The sequence below is a fragment of the Gossypium arboreum genome, chromosome 5, assembly GCF_025698485.1.
Source record: "Gossypium arboreum isolate Shixiya-1 chromosome 5, ASM2569848v2, whole genome shotgun sequence".
Lineage (NCBI taxonomy): Eukaryota > Viridiplantae > Streptophyta > Magnoliopsida > Malvales > Malvaceae > Gossypium > Gossypium arboreum.
The window spans coordinates 38,973,722-38,992,720 of record NC_069074.1 but is presented as its reverse complement, the minus strand read 5'-3'; the positions used below and the strand labels follow the sequence as shown (position 1 = coordinate 38,992,720).

General features: G+C 35.8%; 1 long non-coding RNA gene, 1 other non-coding gene and 1 pseudogene across 2 annotated transcripts; all 3 read right to left on the bottom strand.

Moving 5' to 3' along the window:
* Positions 1–3,902: 3,902 nt before the first annotated feature.
* On the bottom strand, positions 3,903–4,006 carry LOC128293464 (U6 spliceosomal RNA). The gene has a single exon (XR_008283646.1). It is a non-coding gene; the product is annotated as a U6 spliceosomal RNA (small nuclear RNA).
* Positions 4,007–4,958: 952 nt separating this feature from the next.
* LOC128293453 (U6 spliceosomal RNA) lies at positions 4,959–5,068 on the bottom strand (annotated as a pseudogene).
* A 10,522-nt stretch (positions 5,069–15,590) lies between these two features.
* Positions 15,591–17,818, bottom strand: LOC128292696 (uncharacterized). The gene is made up of 3 exons (XR_008282637.1): positions 17,634–17,818; positions 16,675–16,716; positions 15,591–15,789 (listed from the first exon to the last, which is right to left on the bottom strand). It is a non-coding gene; the product is annotated as an uncharacterized LOC128292696 (long non-coding RNA).
* Positions 17,819–18,999: the final 1,181 nt, after the last annotated feature.

Below are 18,999 nucleotides of genomic sequence, written 5' to 3'. Positions count from 1 at the left end.
ATTCGCCACCGGGCCCACGGTTGCAGCAGTAGCAGGCAACCACTAATCGATATCTATCTGATTGTGTTACCCGACAAAGCTCCCGGTATAACGTGGACAACACGGTAGATCTCTAACTTAGTTTTATGCATTCATTGAAGTCCGCTAGATGTAGAAGCCACCTTACATGCACCAAATTTCTAGATTTATCGGGCATTAAAATGCCCCCGATTAACCTAATGATGAATGATCGAGCGTATTGTTATATGACCTCCTCCGTTGTGTCGTCGAGAAGCTTATCAAAATTTGTCTCTAACTAGTTGATTGACATCCAACCACCTACGGACTTATTCGGGACCTTTCCCAATATTCCCATGTAGAGGTCTACTTTCCCCCGAACCACCGTTGATCCTGTAATGACTGGCCCATTCAACGGCAGACCAAGCTGTAATGCTATATCTTCGAGTGTGATTGTACACTAGCCTCATGAAATGTGAAATGTGTATGTTTTAGGCCTCCATATTTCCACCAATGCGGTGATTAGTGTGGGATCGAGTTTGCAACCCCCTTACATGTGAGACACATACAATAATCTAGGCTCTTGCAAGTAACCACGAATTTCAAGGACAGAAGGCTCCCCCATATTATGTATGAATGCCTTCAGCACATGGTCATTTGCCTATTTATAACATAAAAAATTATTTATATTTATAAAAAAAATTTAACATAATTAAAAAATAAAATTTTAAATTTCGCCTTACCATTACTAATTGGGCGACGGAAATATGGTTGTCGTCGAAGGAGATCAGAGAGGCGTCTATTCTCGAGAAATCAATTTGAACGAATAAAATACGATATAATTAAAAAAACAATATTTTTAAATGAAATATAAATAATTATTGAATAAAAAGCTTGAGAGAGTTTGAGAAAAGGATGTGAATGAAAAAAATAAAATTTGGGGGTATTTATAGATTAAAAAATATTATCGTTGAGATTTTAATTTTTTTTACCGTTTGGTGCGACAATAGTCAAAAAATTGTTGCATTTTACTATTGAGGGAAAGCGCACCCAACTAGACCAACTTTCTTATGCTTTCATATTCTCTCTCCTTTCATATTCTCTCTCCTAAAAACGGTCTATTTACCTAATTAAACTTTAAAACGAGCTAAACACTTATTTAAAAAATAATTAGCATATTTTTCTAATTTAGCCTTGAAATTCAGTCACCAATTTAAATTTAAGAGTTAAAGGCACCATTGGCCCTTGTATTTTAGGGTTTGTTCTAATGTGGCCCTTATACTTTCAAAATGTCCCAATTAGCTCTCTATACTTTACTTCCAATAGCTAAAGTGGCCCCTAACCCCAAACTGTGTTATTTTTTGATGACATGGTGTTTGTGCCCAATGAGATGCGGACACGTGTAAAGCTGTTGCCTTGAAGGTTGACTGCCAATTTTTCACTTACAAAATTAAAATAAATAAAGAGACCAACAGTGCCAAAATTAAATAAAATCGTCAGATTTTTTTATAAAAAATCATTTATCGAAACAAATAATTACAAGTACTGAAATGATGCATTTTAAAAGGTTATAATTCCAAAAATCTCTAAAAGTTATAAATTCTTCCTCCAAAAACGTCATAGAATTTGGGATCCAATTGAGTTATAAACACTTTAAATTAGAACTTTATTGAACTCAATTAATGTTACGTAAAGAACATAAGGTTGGTACAGGAGTAGCATCTAATATGTAGCTTTACACCAGTTTTTCAGCAGCAGTAGCTGAAATGCTGGTTTAAAGCACCATGAAAGGTCTATACTTACTCCCTGCTCTACCCCGGGATAAATGGGCTAACGGCTGTGTGAAAGCACGTGGTGGGGTGAAGGTGATCTCTGAGGAATCTGGGCTTTGGTTGATGGGAAGAAAATTCTGCCGAAAGATTACATTATAGACGAAATACAATCACAGCAAAGGTATAAACTGGAAAAGTTTACACTTCCAATAGACAACTAAAATGCGTCGAGACATACTCCTTGTAGGAAGCGGTTTTTTCTTGAACATCGACATCAATGCTATCTCCATGTTGAGCAATGAATTTTTGTTTTTTGGTACTCCAACTAAATTTTGCAGAGGAACTTGGGGTTCTTTTGCATACTTTCTTCCATTCATTCCATATTTTCTTGCTTCTTCACTTGTCATGGTTGTTAGCTTCCAAGACATTACATTTCCTCTATAGGATTGTAGCTTTTGGCTTTCAATTATCATTGCTAAGTTGGAGTTATTGGTCATAAACATCAGTGATCACCATTCACCATTGATTTTCCTTTATGTGGCTTGCTCCTTTAGATTATAAGCCTTTGAACTATACCTTAATTACCAAATTGGTCTTCAATGTTTTCTTTTAATCATGAATAGTTCTTAACGTTTTATTCCGTCACTTATGGCCTCTGGACAATAACTCTGTTACGAAAAAAGCACATGAGGCATTTTGGATGAATCAAATCGCAATATGTGGCAAAAAGATTAATTGAACTTAATTTTCTTTTTCTTCCTCTTTTTCCAATATTTCTCTCCCACTAAGTTTATCCTGCTTGAAATACTAAGCACCCAAACATTCCTCCAAGAATTGCTTGTAATTTATCATTCATGCTAACCTTACAACCAACAATCAACCATGCCTCAAATGAAATGATGAGGGCAGAAAGAATAAGGTACAACGCATTAGTTAGTTTTTACAACAAATGCTTTAAAGTATACATAGTAAATCACAAAAGCAAAAGAAATAAAATATCTAACAACATAAACTCTGTTTATTAACTTGATGGTCAAGATATTCATCATTTATGTGTGACTTAGATTCGAGTTATACTAATCGTATTGATTAAACCTTTTGTTCATTAAAAAAAATTGCAATGACATTTTTCTCACGCTGAAATAAAGTTTTCAAGGAATTATTTATGTGATCAAAGATCTCGCCCCAAATACGCCGGTACTTTTTGTTTCTTCTTCAAATTATTTTTAAAGTAAAACCCTAATAAATTATATTAACTGAGTCAAAAGGTTTTCTTTTATTGCAGGGGGGTTTGTTTTTTTGCCGGAGAAACTGTGATAGTTGACGGCGACCGTAAATGGCAATAGAATATATTTCGAGTAATAAAACAAACCTTCGAACTCGATTTCTCTTTTTACCATTCGGATCCAATGAGATGTATGCATATTTCTAAAAACACACACGTACTGTTCTTCGAACAAAATTCTCATTGTAGTAGTAATTTACTACTTTTCAAGTCAAAGGGTAAAATCAAGCTGATAACTTTAATACTAATATATTTTTAATTTAAATATTTATATGATACATATTCCAATATGTACCTCGAAATATATGAAAATACATTAAAAAGAAACCTATAAAACACACATCTATATGAGAAACTCACCCAAATCAGATTAATATAGAAAGCAAACCAGCCAGCACCCTTTAATTTGATTATGAAAAGTTTATTTTTATTTGTCACAACCAAAAATTCCCAATCTTTGATCAGTTGATTCTTTCAATCTATTATAAAATAGATACCATATGAATACATTTATTTTTGTAATGTACTACTCCCTACAACTAATTCAGCGAACTGTCACAGTAAAAACTATTTCAAGTCTCTTTAAATAATGAATGTTGAGCTAGTTAATGTTCAGAAGAGTAAAAGTGACCCAAAAAAACAGATGGGCTGGTTGAATGGCACAAACGCCAATCAAGCACACAAATGCAAAGAAAACTATGGAACAGACCTGCAAAAATTCATCAGACAACTCTAAACATCAAAAACTATCTAAAATATGAACAATGAATTGAGGCATTCACAGGTCAGGAGAGTAGAAGAGGTTAAACCCAGAAAAGCACACTAAACCCAGAAAAAATTCAGGGAAAAAATTTTTGGACCATTTCTCGATTTGTGCATATCATCCTTGCGGAGGAGCCATGATGATGTTCTCTATATTGTTCCAATTTTATCGGATGTTCCCGAAAGGTTTTTGTAGGTTGCTTTCTTGTATATAAAAGGCTTCGTCTTTCTGTTCCTAGCCAAGGTTGGTTTAAAACTATGATTCTGACACATGGGCTGGTTGAGCCTAGGAGGTGGCACAAAAACCTTGGGCTTGTGCTTGTGGGAACCCTTTCAGCTGCAGAAGGACCTGCTCAATACAGGCTACTTCTCACTTCCCAGTTTCCATCAAACACTCAAATAATGCAAATATTAGAGCAATCAAAAGCATGCAACATTTTAGGTTGGTTTGACACTATGACCCTAACACATGGGCTTGTTGAGTCTTTGAGGTGGCACAAAAACCTTGGACATGTAGTTGTGGGAAGAAACCTTTCATCTGCAGAAGGACTTGCTCAATACAGTCTACTTCTCACTCCCCAGTTTCCATTGAATACTCAAAAGAATATAAACATTAGAGCAAGCAAAGCATACAACAGATATTGCAGCAGTTGCAAAAAAGAAGACATTATTCAGCAAAATGAAAATAAAGAAATAATAATAAAAGAAATTGCCATGATAAACACAGAATTGACTAACTGTGAATTATAAAAAGATCAATCATCCCAAGCCGAGCTAAATTTAAACTACCATGAGCCAGTTTATCAGTTATTATTCAGTAGGCTGCATTTCTTTTTTCTTTTTGCAATATATGAAGCTCAAAGCTTCTATATTTCCTACTTAAATTGGTCTAACACCCTAACTTAATATATATCTTGCAGTAAAGCATGTTAAACTTACTCCTGCAAAATCATCAGAGTTGAAATTGGGAAAATGAGAACAAAAGGCAAAAAAGTAATTAAGATAGAAAATGGGTCCTCAAAATGTCTTTTAGATGCAAAAACTAAAAGAATTTTAGCAATTTTAAGTATTTAACACCTAAAGCATTACAAATATAGACCGCATAGAAATGCAAAGAAAACTGGGGAAGAGATGCCAAAGAAAAAAATTTAGACCATTTCTCGATTTATGCGTGTCATCCTTGCGCATGGCCGCAGGGGCATGCTAATCTTCTCTGTATCGTTCCAATTTTATCGGATGTCCCCGAAGGGACAAAGTTTCTATCCTGGTTTCTCTTATATAAAAGCTTTTACTGTACTGTTCCTGAACGGTGCCGGATACTTGAATGGTTTCAAACTGAGACTCAAAAGCCTTGAACATTAACATCATACTAAGCACCAAAATGCAAAGAAAGAAAAAAAGAGAGAAACAGAGCTACAAAAATTCAAGTAAAGATCAGCAAACTCAGACAGCAAAAACTATCTAAAATCTGAATAGTGGATATTAAGTTATTCATAGTTAAAGAGAGTACAACAGCCCAAACCCAGAAAAACACTCTAAATTGCACTCTGAAATGAGCAAAACCCGTAAACAAGAGCATTAAACTAAGCATAAAAATGCAAATAAAACATACAAATAGATAGAAAGAAATTCGGGGGAAATACAGAAAAAAAAATCTGTCATTTCTCAATTTGTGTGTCTTGCGCATGCTTATCCTTTTTGTATCATTCCAATTTCATCGAATTTCCCGAATATACGTGAATCATGGTTCTTTTCTTCTATTTAAGAGATTTTATTGTTGTATTCCCAGCTGATGCGGGACAATTGTCTAGTTTCAACTTTCAAACCAAGATCCTATATGTGGGCTGGTTGAATCTTAGGGGTAACATGGAAACCATGGGCTTGCGGTTGTGGACTGTGGACGTGTCTCAACCTAATGAATGGGTCTGAATCTGAGACATCAAACCCCAGCTGATCACTTTTCCTACAAAAGGCAGGAAAGTTTCCGTGGTGCAATAGTATGTTAAAACAAACCAAAATAGCCTAACTCCGAGAGGGGATTGCCTTAAGATCAGCTCGGGTTAAGTCTGATTTGCTACCATTCAAGTTTATAACATTTGGGCACCAATAAATTAAAGGAAGAAAAAGTTGACATAATCTGATGATCCTAAGTGTTAGAAACCTAGACAACCGAAAATACCTCCATATAGTTGTTCCAACAGTTCATAACATCCATGCATGCTGAAGTGAGACTAAAGGTCCCTAAGATATATGTATCTATTGGGAAAAGAAAACGAAAACCCGATCCTCCCCCATCAATCATCTCCCTGGCCTGGATTTGTAAATTCGTAATGAGGTTCTACTAATTTCCTCAAAACTTCTTCCTGCACGTATTTTTAAGAAGTTGAAGAATTCCCAAAGTCCTGCAAACCCCATTTCGCAGTAACATAGAAACCGGTCCATTACTTATTGGTAGCACTAAAATTTCGCATGAAAAAAATTGAATTCCTTTGGTCCAACTCTACCGTACAATTTTTTATGGTGCGAATGTAATTCGTGTGATACTAAAAAAATTTGATTTTCTTCTATGGTGGCTATGGGGTTCAGGAATTTTTTTTAAAAAATAATTTTTATTTGGTTGTGTCAATGTAATTGGCGTGACTCTAAAAAAATGATTTTTTCTGGTGGTGCCAATGTAATTGACGTGATTAGTGTCAGGTTTTTTTTAAATAATCTTTTATTTGATGGTATCAATGTCAATGGTGTGACCTTAAGAAAATTGATTTTTTCCTTAAGATGTCAATGTAATTGGCAACACCAAAATCAAGTTTTTTTTTTTAAATGGTTTTTTTAGTTTTTACTGGTGCTAGTGACATTGGCATCATCAGTGATTAAAAAATGTATTTTTTTTTATACCAATGTTATTAGCGTCACTGATGTCTAAAAGTTTGAATTTTTTTGGTGGTGTCAGGATCATTGGCGTCACCAAAAGGCTATATATATCCATACTCCGATGAAAGATCAGTATAAAGTAAATATATATGTTTTAGAATTTTATTATGTTAAAGGATGAAGGGGAGGGAGATTAGGACCGATTTTTTTTTTATGTTTATGTTGAGTTAAAAAATTTATAATTTAAATGTATATTTTATTTAACGGTGATATGGTGGAACTTGAACATAGGCAAATTTAGTGGTCCTTTTCGAGATTGTGGATTTGATTCTTTAATTTTATATGATGTGACAGTTTCAAGTAAAAATAGGGGTCTCGGTTTCTAGTAATTTATTAGGTAATGAGTTCAAAATGGTTATGTAGGTCTTTTCGTTGGTTATGGTAAGGCCATAACTGGTTTGAATTGGTTATGCATTCAACGGGTGGTATTATCTGGAATTCTCTGGGTCAAGGGATGTTTGAAGGTCCCTATAGAATCTCAGTTGAATAATACTACGGGTGAGATTATCTTGGTCGGCATCATCTGAGCTGCAAATATTAGTACTGAGAAATTTGCTTGAGGAACTTGCTCATGTTGTCGTTAAACATGGGCTTTTTCAGTTTGTAAGACACAATGCTGTCAGTCTTGAATAAAATTGAATTAATCATTTATTTCTGTTTTATTAGTTTTGAGAAATTTGCTCGTGTTGCCATTAAACATGGTCATTTTTAATTTGTAAGATGCAATGCTTCCGGTTTTGAACAAAATATAGTTCATCGTTTATGTTTCGTTGTATTTTTTATGTTTCAATTTTTAGTCTTCTTTTTTTTTAAATGTAGGAAAATGAAAATCGCGTACTAAAGTAAATTATTTAAAATTATTTTGTAATGTTGTGAATGTCAAATTTTATTTTGTAAAATATTAGTTCTGAAATTAACAGTTATTTGAAATGTTGCCATTGTAAAATTTCTATTTTAATTATTTTTGAAATATGAATTAATCGTTTAAAAGGGATGTAACTTAAAAATAGAAAGATAAAAGGTGGAATTGTAATTAGAGAAAAAGCTTTAGGAAAATTAATAGTGTATTTGATATTTTTCCTATTTAAATTATTTTCGTGATAGTAAATAGTTATTTAATTAGATATAATAAATTCAACTTTATAAATGAAATGAGTGATATAATTAAAAAATTGGAGAAAAAAGGAATTGGGAGTAGAACGGTGAAAAAATAACCATTAGGGGGAATTTTAAATAGAAGAAAAAGGGAAAGATGAGAAAAAGAAAAAAACAAAAGTGGGGAAATAATGAATGAAAAAGAAAAAAAAGAAAGTGGAAGAGGGAGTGAGGGCGAAGAAAGAAAAAAAAAAGTCATTTACGTAAAAAAATAAAAATTATTGAGCTATTGTTTGAAAAAATTAAAAAAATAAGGACCAAAAATTAAATATGAGAAATCATAATTGACCGATCACATCACATCAGCTGCGTTAGCAATAGTAATGATGTGACAAGTCAATAATTTTTTAGCCTTTTGTAGTTTTAAAAAAAAATTCAAATTTTTGAAGCTTTCTCTCTCACGGTTCTAGTATAAAAGGGGGGTTTTTGGTTTGGTCCCGCATGCTTAGAAGAAATAGTTAGTAGATTACAATGATGTTATTATTATTATTATTATTATTATTATTAATTTATTAGTTAGTTAGGTTAGTTTTAGTTTGTGTTATTTGAAATTTAAAGTTAATACGATTAATGTATGTAAATTAAATTAAAGTAATTATTATAATGTAATGTTTAATAATTTATTAAGTGGTTTTTTTAAATTATGCATATATCAAAATATTTTTTTATTTGAAATTGTCGATCGCACTACACCGAGGATAAACAAAACGGTAAAATTATTATATCACAAATTATTTATTCACATGTTATATATGATATCCATTTATTAAATGTGATATAATTATGCTTGAAATAAATTATTACATGATTTTCATAATTAGTATTCTATATACTTATTTGAAAAATTATTAAATGATGATTATTAAGTGAATGCATGAACTTTTTTAAAGTGTCGATTGGTTTTAAATTTTTAATATTAATTTTTTTTAAATGCGCAGCAAAATTTAGTCAAGGTTATGAGTTTTAAATTCAAAATTCTGTTTAAATTTTTAATAAATAATGCTTGCAAACATTATATCTATTGATCATCTCTCTTTTACGGGAAATTAAGGTCTTGAGCCATTAAGCATTTATAATAATATTATTATGTTTTAATATAATTTTTATTAAAATTTTGTTAATTTAAAAAGAATTGTGTTAAAAAAAAAAGAGAGAATGACCGTTAAACGGGAAAGAATTTTATTTTTTTAAAAGAATTTGTTTCTTTTCCATACTAAATATTATGTACGATCTTTTCACTTTCATTACTTCCTCCGTCAATATCCCAATCCCATGCATCAGATAATAACAACATGGCATGCAGTAAATAATAACAGTCAAACATGCATTTAGGTCAATTTAACCCTAGGGGTATTTTCGTAATTTATCTACTAGGGTAAAGCGTAAATTTTCCACTTTTAAAGGTATCTCAATAATTTATCTATTTTAGGGTTTTTCATGCATATTCCTACTTTTCACGTACTAATGTAATCACGCATCGAGGGTTCTTACTGAATTGGGCCGTTGGCCCATCATTCCAATTTTGGCCCATTAAGCCCAAAAATATCGAGGGCACGTAAATCATGCACTTTGCAGTCCAAATTTTGCAGCTTACCAAAAACATTAATCGATTTACCTCACGAGCATTCGCACACTTGCAAATCTACAAAATATCGATTTTCAGATTTCGCTTTTCAACTTTTGCCGATCCGATTAAGAAAGAGGGTGTTAGTTACACACATGTTTGCGATTTATATGTCGATTGAGATCCACACACGAACCGCCTACAATTGGATTACTAACACATTAATCTAACTATTCAAATACGAACTACGTATTAACCCCTTACAATATTCGGCCAACCACACCTACAGATCATAGTAAGCTTATAAGAAATCAAGAAGCAACTCATTAACAAAGTTTTGTCAATGTTTACCACATAATCATAATTTCACTGCAAGCTGTCTTCCTGAGCAACAGTCACTAAATCATTTATAAATGAAGCTACGAAACTCCAAATCAAGTGCCGTTAATTTTTCCTGAAAATAGACTCATATATCTTCTATCCATAAAATTTTCAGAATTTTTGTTTTGGCCAATAAATACCAGATTTTTCTTAAAGTTTCCCATGTTTCACTGTTTGACTAATCTGACCACTTTCATTACGAATCAAATTTCTCATTGTACAGAATTCAAAATATGTTCTCGTTTATTCCATTTGAAACTAGACTCATTAAGATTTAATTACATAATTTATTTAGCTTCTAACTCATCTCCCACTTTATGGTGATTTTCCAAAGTCACATTATCGTCTTTGTCCCAAGCGATTTATTACCAAATCACTCTTTCACACCTAACTTACATGCTTGTTATTTAAACATGTATATCACCAATCAATCATCACATATCTATGATTTTACTTAAGTATAATCTCCATTTCATCATTTTAAAGCACAACATGTTAGCCGATTTTTCCCCTTAGCATCTAAGGCACATGCATGCTCATTTGTTTGGCTCAACTTCACCTATCTTCCATTTTTCATCAAAAGAACATAAAACAACAACCATTTCCTTCATTTTAATTCATGAATAAATGCTCACAACACAACTAAAAACCAAAATATGCTTCAAGAGTTAAGATAGAATCAAGAAGAACTCATGAACATCAAGATAGAAGCAAACTACCATGAACTTACCTTCAATTTTCTTCCCCAAGTGACCGAACATTCAAGAGCTTTCTCCTCTGCTTTCTCTTCTCTAACTTTAGGCTATGATGAACAAAGATGGACAAAACTTTATTCTTTTCACCCCTTTTTCTTTTAATAAAATTTCATATTTCATCCATTTAATTCTTTAATACAAAAGACATGAAATGCCCATCATGGAACATTTACCTAACCCATTATCATGGAACATTTACCTAACCCATTATCATGAAACATTTACCTAACCCATTATCATGGAACATTTACCTAACCCATTATCAATTTGTATCAATTTGTACCATAAATTATGGATATTAAGTGCACATTTTGTCTACAACAACATGATGGCTGGCCACTTCATGTAAAATGGGAGGTTTGTCATGCAAATCCTCCTATTTTGCACTCCTATTTATTTGGCCACTTCAATTTAACCTATAGCATTTTCAAACATTTTCACATAGGTCCTATTTCATAATTTCACCCCCTTTTTCTTATGGAACAAAAATTAACTAAAATTGTCGAGTTCTATCTTAAGCTTGGGCCTTCTAGAGGCCCACTAAAATAATTAAACCTATGCCAACATTCACAGAATTCCCGAAAATTGGGGCGTTACAACTCTACCCTCCTTAAAGAAATTTCATCCTCGAAATTTACCCGATCCAACTAGTTGAGGTATTGTTGACGATAGTCTCTTCGATTCCCAAGTAGCTTCTTCCTTCCATGATTATGCCAAAGCACTTTCACTAACGGATGATTTCCTTCGAGAACCTTAACATCTCGAGCCAATATTTGCACAGCTCCTCCTCAAAGGTCAAATCACCGAACTTCAATTTCGTGAATCGGCAGGACATGAAAGGTGGTCGAACGATAACGCCTTAACATGGAGACGTGAAAACATCGTGAATCCTATCTAACTTTGGAGGCAATTCCAACCGATAAGCCATCGGGCCTACTCGCTTCAAAACCCAATAAGGCCCAATGAACTGCAGACTAACTTGCCCTTCTTCATCAACCTTAATATCTTCTTCTAAGGAGAAACCTTTAAGAAGACCATATCACCCATCGAGCACTCAATCTCCTTACGCTTCAAATCAGATACGACTTTTGCCTATCAGATGCTTCTTTTAACCGGTCCCTAATTATTTTGACCTTATCTTTAGTATCAGCTACCAACTCTGGTCCAAGAATTTGTCGCTCTCCTAGTTCAGTCCAACAACTAGGTGTACGATACCTTCGTCCATACAGTGCTTCATATGGTGCCATCCGAATACCCGCCTGGTAACTGTTATTGTACGCAAATTCTGCCAACGACAAGTAATCCTCCCAACTACCTCGAAAGTCAATCACGCATCCTTCAACATGTCCTCCAGAATCGAATAACCCTCTCGATCGACCATCGGTTTGGGGATGGAAAGCCGATTAAAGTTCAATCGCGCCCCAACGCCTCATGCAACTTTTTCCAAAATTGAGATGTGAATCGGGATCCCGGCCGAGACAATCAAACGGGACTCCATGAAGTCGTACAATCTCCGCCACATACAACTTGGCTAACTTTTGAAGCGAAAAGTCAAGACGACAGTATGAAATGGGGTGATTTGGTCAACCTATCCACAATCACCCACACAGAGTCTTTCTTTGATGGTGTCAAAGGCAGTCCACTCACAAAGTCCATGGTTACCCTCTCCTACTTCCAAAGTGGTATCTTCACTGACTGTAATAGTCCAGAGGGTAATTAATGCTCAGCTTTCACTTGTTGGAATGTCAGACATTTCCATACAAACTCCGTTACTTCTCGTTTAAGTCCAGGCCACCAGTATAATTCTCGTAAGTCGTGATACAACTTGTTCCCTCCAGGGTGTATGGCACAAAGTCCTCCATGAGCTTCCTTCAATATTGTCTGCCTCAAATCAGAGTCTTTCGGAACACAAATTCTTCCTCGGAAACATAGAACTCCTTCGCCATTTAACCCAAACTCAAAAGTTTCCCCTTCCTTAACTTGTTGAAAATGAGAGACCAAAGACTCATCGTTCAACTGCTTTTCCTTAATCTGATCTACCCAGGTTGGCCTCACTTGCAACTCAGCCAACAGACTTCCATCATCATATTGACTCGACGAGCAAACATTGCTCTCAGATCGACACTGACTCTACTTAATTAGAGCATCGCCTACCACATTAGCCTTGCCTGGGTGATACTTGATCGAATAGTCATAATCCTTAAGCAACTCAATCCATCTCCTTTGCCTAAGCTTCAGCTCCTTCTGAGTCAACAAATACTTAAGACCCTTGTGGTCTATGTATATAATACACCTCTCCCTGTACAAGTAATGTCTCCAAATCTTAAGTGCAAATATCACTGCCGCCAACTCCAAATCATGAGTAAGATAGTTCCCTTCGTGAGGTTTAAGCTGTCGTGATGCATATGCAACCACCTTACCCTTCTGCATTAACACGCAGCCCAAACCCACGTGTGATGCGTCACTGTACTCAGTAACATCCTTCCCAGACTCCGGTTGAATCAACACAAGTGCTTCAGTCAGAACTTTCTTCAATTTCTGAAAAGCTTCCTGCTGCTTCTCAGTCCATACAAACGGTACTCCTTTCCTTATGAGTTTTGTGAAAGGTGCTGCCATCACAGAAAAACCTTCCACAAACCTTCTGTAGTATTCTACCAACCCTAGGAAACTTCAAATTTCCGACACCGTCCTAGGTGGCTTCCACTCCAAAATTGCTTCAATCTTTCGAGGGTCTACCTTAATCCCTTCGGCAGAGACCGCATGTCCTAAGAAGGTTACCTCTCTCAACCAAAGTTCGACTTCTTGAACTTCACAAAGAGTTCCTTCTCCTTAACACTTGCAAGACTATACGAGATGCTCATCATGTTTCACTTCGTTTGAGAATATACCAGATATCGTTAATAAAGACGACTACGAACCGATAAAAAAATGGTTGGAACACACGATTCATCGATCCATAAATGCCGCAGAGCGTTAAATCACCCAAATGGCATAACCGTAAACTCATAATGACCATACCGAGTCCCGAATGCCGCCTTATGAATATCGCCTCCTTGACTCTTAATCGATGATATTCAGATCAAGGTCGATCTTGGAAAATACGAAGCTCCTCTAAGCTGGTCGAACAGATCGTCAATCCTTGGCAGTGGATACTTATTCTTAATCGTCAGTTTGTTCAACTGGAGATAATCAATGCACATCTGCATCGTACCATCCTTCTTCTTCACGAATAGTACCGGTGGTCCCCATGGAGACACGCTTGGCCTAATGAAGCCCCTATCCAACAACTCTTGAATTTGTGCCTTTAGCTCCACCAACTCCTTCGGTGCCATTCTATACGGTGCGATGACACTGGTGCCGTTCCAGGCAATAAGTCGATTCCAAACTCCACTTCTCGGTTCGGAGGCAATCCTGGAAGCTCCTCCAGAAAAACATCTTGGAACTCATTTACAGTCCTAACCTTATCCACTGACAATCCCTCCTCTTCCGACTAACTTACAAATGCCAAATAGGCCTCACAACCTTTCTGAATCCACTTCTCGGCTCTTAATACCGACACCATATTGGACAAATAATCCTTTCGCTCACCTATCACCATAACCTCCTCATCTTTTGTGGTCCTTAACACCATTCGTTTAGCAGCACAATCCAGGGTCGCCTTATGCTTAACAAGCCAATCCATTCCCAAAATGAGATCAAACTCTCCGAACGGTAACTCCATCGATCTCTAGGAAAATCCTACCTTGAGTTTCTAAGGGTACATCCCTATACGCTTTGTCTACCCTAACCGAGTGACCCAAAGGACTTAGTACAGATACCCCACTCACAATCTCCTCAGAGCAGTCCAAGTTGTCCATAATTCGTTCTGTGGCCTCTAACCAATATTCCGCCATATTCAGGGCTATACCAGATACGCCCCTAAAGATCTCCGCTCCGTTAGCCCGAAGTCGTTCAGAAATAGATCCTCGAACTCCATTGCCCGTACTTGCCCCGATAACCTTTTCCAGAACACGAAGCATTGCTCGTGATGGGGCATCATCCTCGGCTCATGCATGGCATAAGACTCTACCTCTGTTGTCGGTAGTACCGGTGCATCCACCGCCGGCATATGTCTCGAAGACGAAGATCTCGCTCGAGCACTTTTTCGGCTCCGTCCACGGCCTCTTATACTCATATCGTATTATCTTGATTACGTATTTTTATGCATCAATTAAAATTCTAGTATTTATTACAGATGTTTTATGAATCAGACAGTAGTTCAGAGTTTGTTTTCGCAGAATCGAACTCTAGCTACAATTTCAGTCTTTTATCAAATTTTTCTATGGTTTCAGTATCATCCTATCTAGAGTATCCTAGAAGGATTTTAGTACAGACAGATAATTTAGGAAAATATTTAGAAAAATTCAGAATACTTACAGACTTGAGCCGGAGATTCGGAATGCCACTTTCTAAAGATCTAAATTTTGAAAATCCAGTTTTTCGCATTCTTTATAAAATTTTCGCTTTTAAAAATCTTTGTTTTTGTAGACCCATTCCACAGCCGAGTTGTGCTCTGATACCACTAAATGTAACACCCCAAACTCGGCCCAGACGTTATGATCGGATCCGACATTCCACATCGAAGCGTTCAAAACATTTTATATTGTTGGTCCAGAAAAACTTACTTAGTGTTTTAAAAGATAATTTCATTATAGGTTAAAGTGAATGGAAGCTGTGCACCAGGTAGGAAACCGGAAAAGAGGTGGTGAGACCATCGGACTGCTTAAGTACCAAGCTCCCTTCGGATCCAATCCTAGACATGCATACCGCCATTGCCATACCTTAACGTCATGGATATTTCTAAGAAACCGATTTGATTAAGTCATTTTTAGGAAAAGTGATTAATTTTGGAAAATACTTTCATTGCGGAAGCTTTGCTTGTTGTCGTGTTATTTTGAAATCAATTGTTGTTTTTGAAAACGCGCCCTAAAGCTATCCAATTTCAACAGTTAAAATAAGTAATACCTATCTTAGTAATGCATATTAAAACCATCAAAAATAATTAAGCGGCCTTATTACATTTAAAAACCCAAAACTTCAAACGTAAATAAAAGGATGTCCAGTTCTCCAGAAGAAAATCAAACTTTCAGAACGGGTGGCCACTCCGAATTCCCTCACAGCTCCAAGCCCACTATGGTTGGGGATTTCCTGCGTTGAAGAAAATAAAAGGGGTGAGTTTGGGGAAACTCAGTGAATAAGGAAAACCCATTCAAAACCCAAGTCAGCTCAAGCCTATTGGGCCTAAGCCCATTCAGTAATAAATGGTAATTGGACCGAGCCCTTTTCAGACATAATAAACCGGGTCTTAGCCCCTTATTCAGATAACAATATGGCCCATAGGCCCATTTCAAAACATGCAACATCAATAACATATGCAAGCCCATTTGGGGAGACTACTCAACCCACCAACCACTACACTCCACCCGTACCAGCCCTACACTCCATGTGGGGAGTAGCTCAACCCACCTAGCCCAACACTCCACATTTGCGCCTTTTTGCTCAGTTATCAAAGAATTGCAAGAAAGCCTCCAAGACATGGACAAGCCACTTTCAAGACTTCCTCCGTCAATATCCCAATCCCATGCATCGATAATAACAACATGGCATGCAAGAAATAACAACAAATAAACATGCATTTAGGTCAATTTAACCTTAGGGGTATTTTGGTAATTTATCTACTAAGGGTAAAAGCGTAAATTTTCCACTTTTAAAGGTATCTCAGTAATTTATCTATTTTAGGGTTTTTCATGCATATTCCTACTTTTCACGTACTAACAGAATCACGTACCGAGGGTTCTTACCGAATTGGGCTCGTTGGCCCATCATTCCAATTTTGGCCCATTAAGCCCAAAAATATTGAGGGCACAGAAATCATGCACTTTGCAGTCCAAATTTTGCAGCTTACCAAAAACATTAATCGATTTACATCACGAGCATTCGCACACTCGCAAATTTACAAAATACCGGTTTTCTGTATTTCACCTTTTCGACTTTTGCCGATCCAGACTAAGAAAGAGGGTGTTAGTTACATACCTGTTTGCGACCATATGCTGACGAGATCCACACACGAACTGCCTACAATTGGATTACTAACACATTAATCTAACTATTCAAATACGAACTACGTATTAACCCCTTACAATATTAGGCCAACCACACCTACAGATCATAGTAAGCTTATAAGAAATCAATAAGCAACTCATTAACAAATTTTTGTCAATGTTTACCACATAATCATAATTTCACTGCAAGTTGTCTTCCTGAGCAACAGTCACTAAATCATTTATAAATGACGCTACGAAACTCTAAATCAAATGTCGTTAATTTTTCTTAAAAATAGACTCATATATCTTCTATCCATAAAATTTTTAGAATTTTTGGTTTGGCCAATCAATACCAGATTTTTCTTAAAGTTTCCCATGTTTCACTGTTTGACTAATCTGACCACTCTTCATTACGAATCAAATTTCTCATTGTACAGAATTCAAAAATATGTTCTCGTTTATTCCATTTGAAACTAGACTCATTAAGCTTTAATTACATAATTTATTCAGCTTCTAACTCATCTCCCACAATTTGTGGTGATTTTCTAAAGTCACGTTACTGCTGCTGTCCCAAGCAGATTTATTACCAAATCACTCTTTCACACCTAACTTGCATGCTTGTTATTTAAACATGTATATCACCAATCAATCATCACATATCTATTATTTTACGTAAGTATAATCTCCATTTCATCATTTTAAAGCACAACATGTTAGCCAATTTTTCCCCTTAGCATCTAAGGCACATACATGCTCATTTGTTTGGCTCAACTTCTCCTATCTTCCATTTTTCATCAAAAGAACATGAAACAACAACCATTTCCTTCATTTTAATTCATAACTAAATGCTCACAACACAAATAAAAACTAAAATATGCTTCAAGAGTTAAGGTAGAATCAAGAAGACCTCATGAACATTAAGATAGAAGCAAACTACCATGAACTTACCTTCAATTTTCTTCCCCAAGTGACCGAACATTTAAGAGCTTTCTCCTCTCCTTTCTCTTCTCTAACTTTAGGCTATGATGAACAAAGATGGACAAAACTTTGTTCTTTTCACCCCTTTTTCTTTTAATAAAATTTCATATTTCATCCATTTAATTCTTTAATACAAAAGACATGAAATGCCCATCATGGAACATTTACCTAACCCATTATCATGGAATATTTACCTAACCCATTATCATGAAACATTTACCTAACCCATTATCATGGAATATTTACCTAACCCATTATCAATTTGTATCAATTTGTACCATAAATTATGGATATCAAGTGCACATTTTGTCTACAACAACATGATAGCTGGCCACTTTATGTAAAATGGGAGGTTTGTCATGCAAATCCTCCTATTTTACTCTGATACCACTAAATGTAGCACCCCCAAACCCGGCCCAGACGTTAAGGCCAGATCCGACGTGCCACATTGAAGTCAAAAACCCGTGTTCCCTTTTTAGTGTTTTAAAAGCCGACTTTTGTTAAACTAACCAAGTGAATGGAAGCTGTGCACCAGGTAGGAAACCAGAAAAGAGGGGGTGAGTCCATCGGACTGCTTAAGTACCAAGCTCCCTTCGGATCCAATCCTAGACATGCATACCGCCATTGCCACACCTTAACGTCATGGATATTTCTAGGAAACCGATTTGATTAAGTCATATTTAGGAAAAGTGATTAATTTTGGAAAATACTTTCATTACGGAAGCTTTGCTTGTTGTCGTGTTATTTTGAAATCAATTGTTGTTTTTGAAAACGCGCCCTAAAGCTATCCAATTTCAACAGTTAAAATAAGTAATACCTATCTTAGTAATACATATTAAAACCATCAAAAATAATTAAGCGGCCTTATTACATTTAAAAACCCAAAACTTCAAGCGTAAATAAAAGGATGTCCAGTTCACCAGAAGAAAATTAAACTTTCAGAACGGATGGTCACTCCGAATTCCCTCACAGCTCTAAGCCCACTATGGTTGGGGATTTCCTGCGTTGATGAAAATAAAAGGGGTGAGTTTGGGGAAACTCAGTGAGTAAGGAAAACCCATTTAAAGCCCAAGTCACTCAAGCCTATTGGGCCTAAGCCCATTCAGTAGCAAGTGGTCTGGACCGAGCCCTTTTCAGACATAATAAACCGGGCCTTAGCCCTTATTCAGATAATGTGATGGCCCATAGGCCCATTTCAAAATACATGCAACATCAATAACATATGCAAGCCCATTTGGGAGACTACTCAACCCACCAACCACTACACTCCACTGTACCAGCCCTACACTCCATGTAGGAATAGCTCAACCCACCCAGCCCAACACTCCACAGTTGT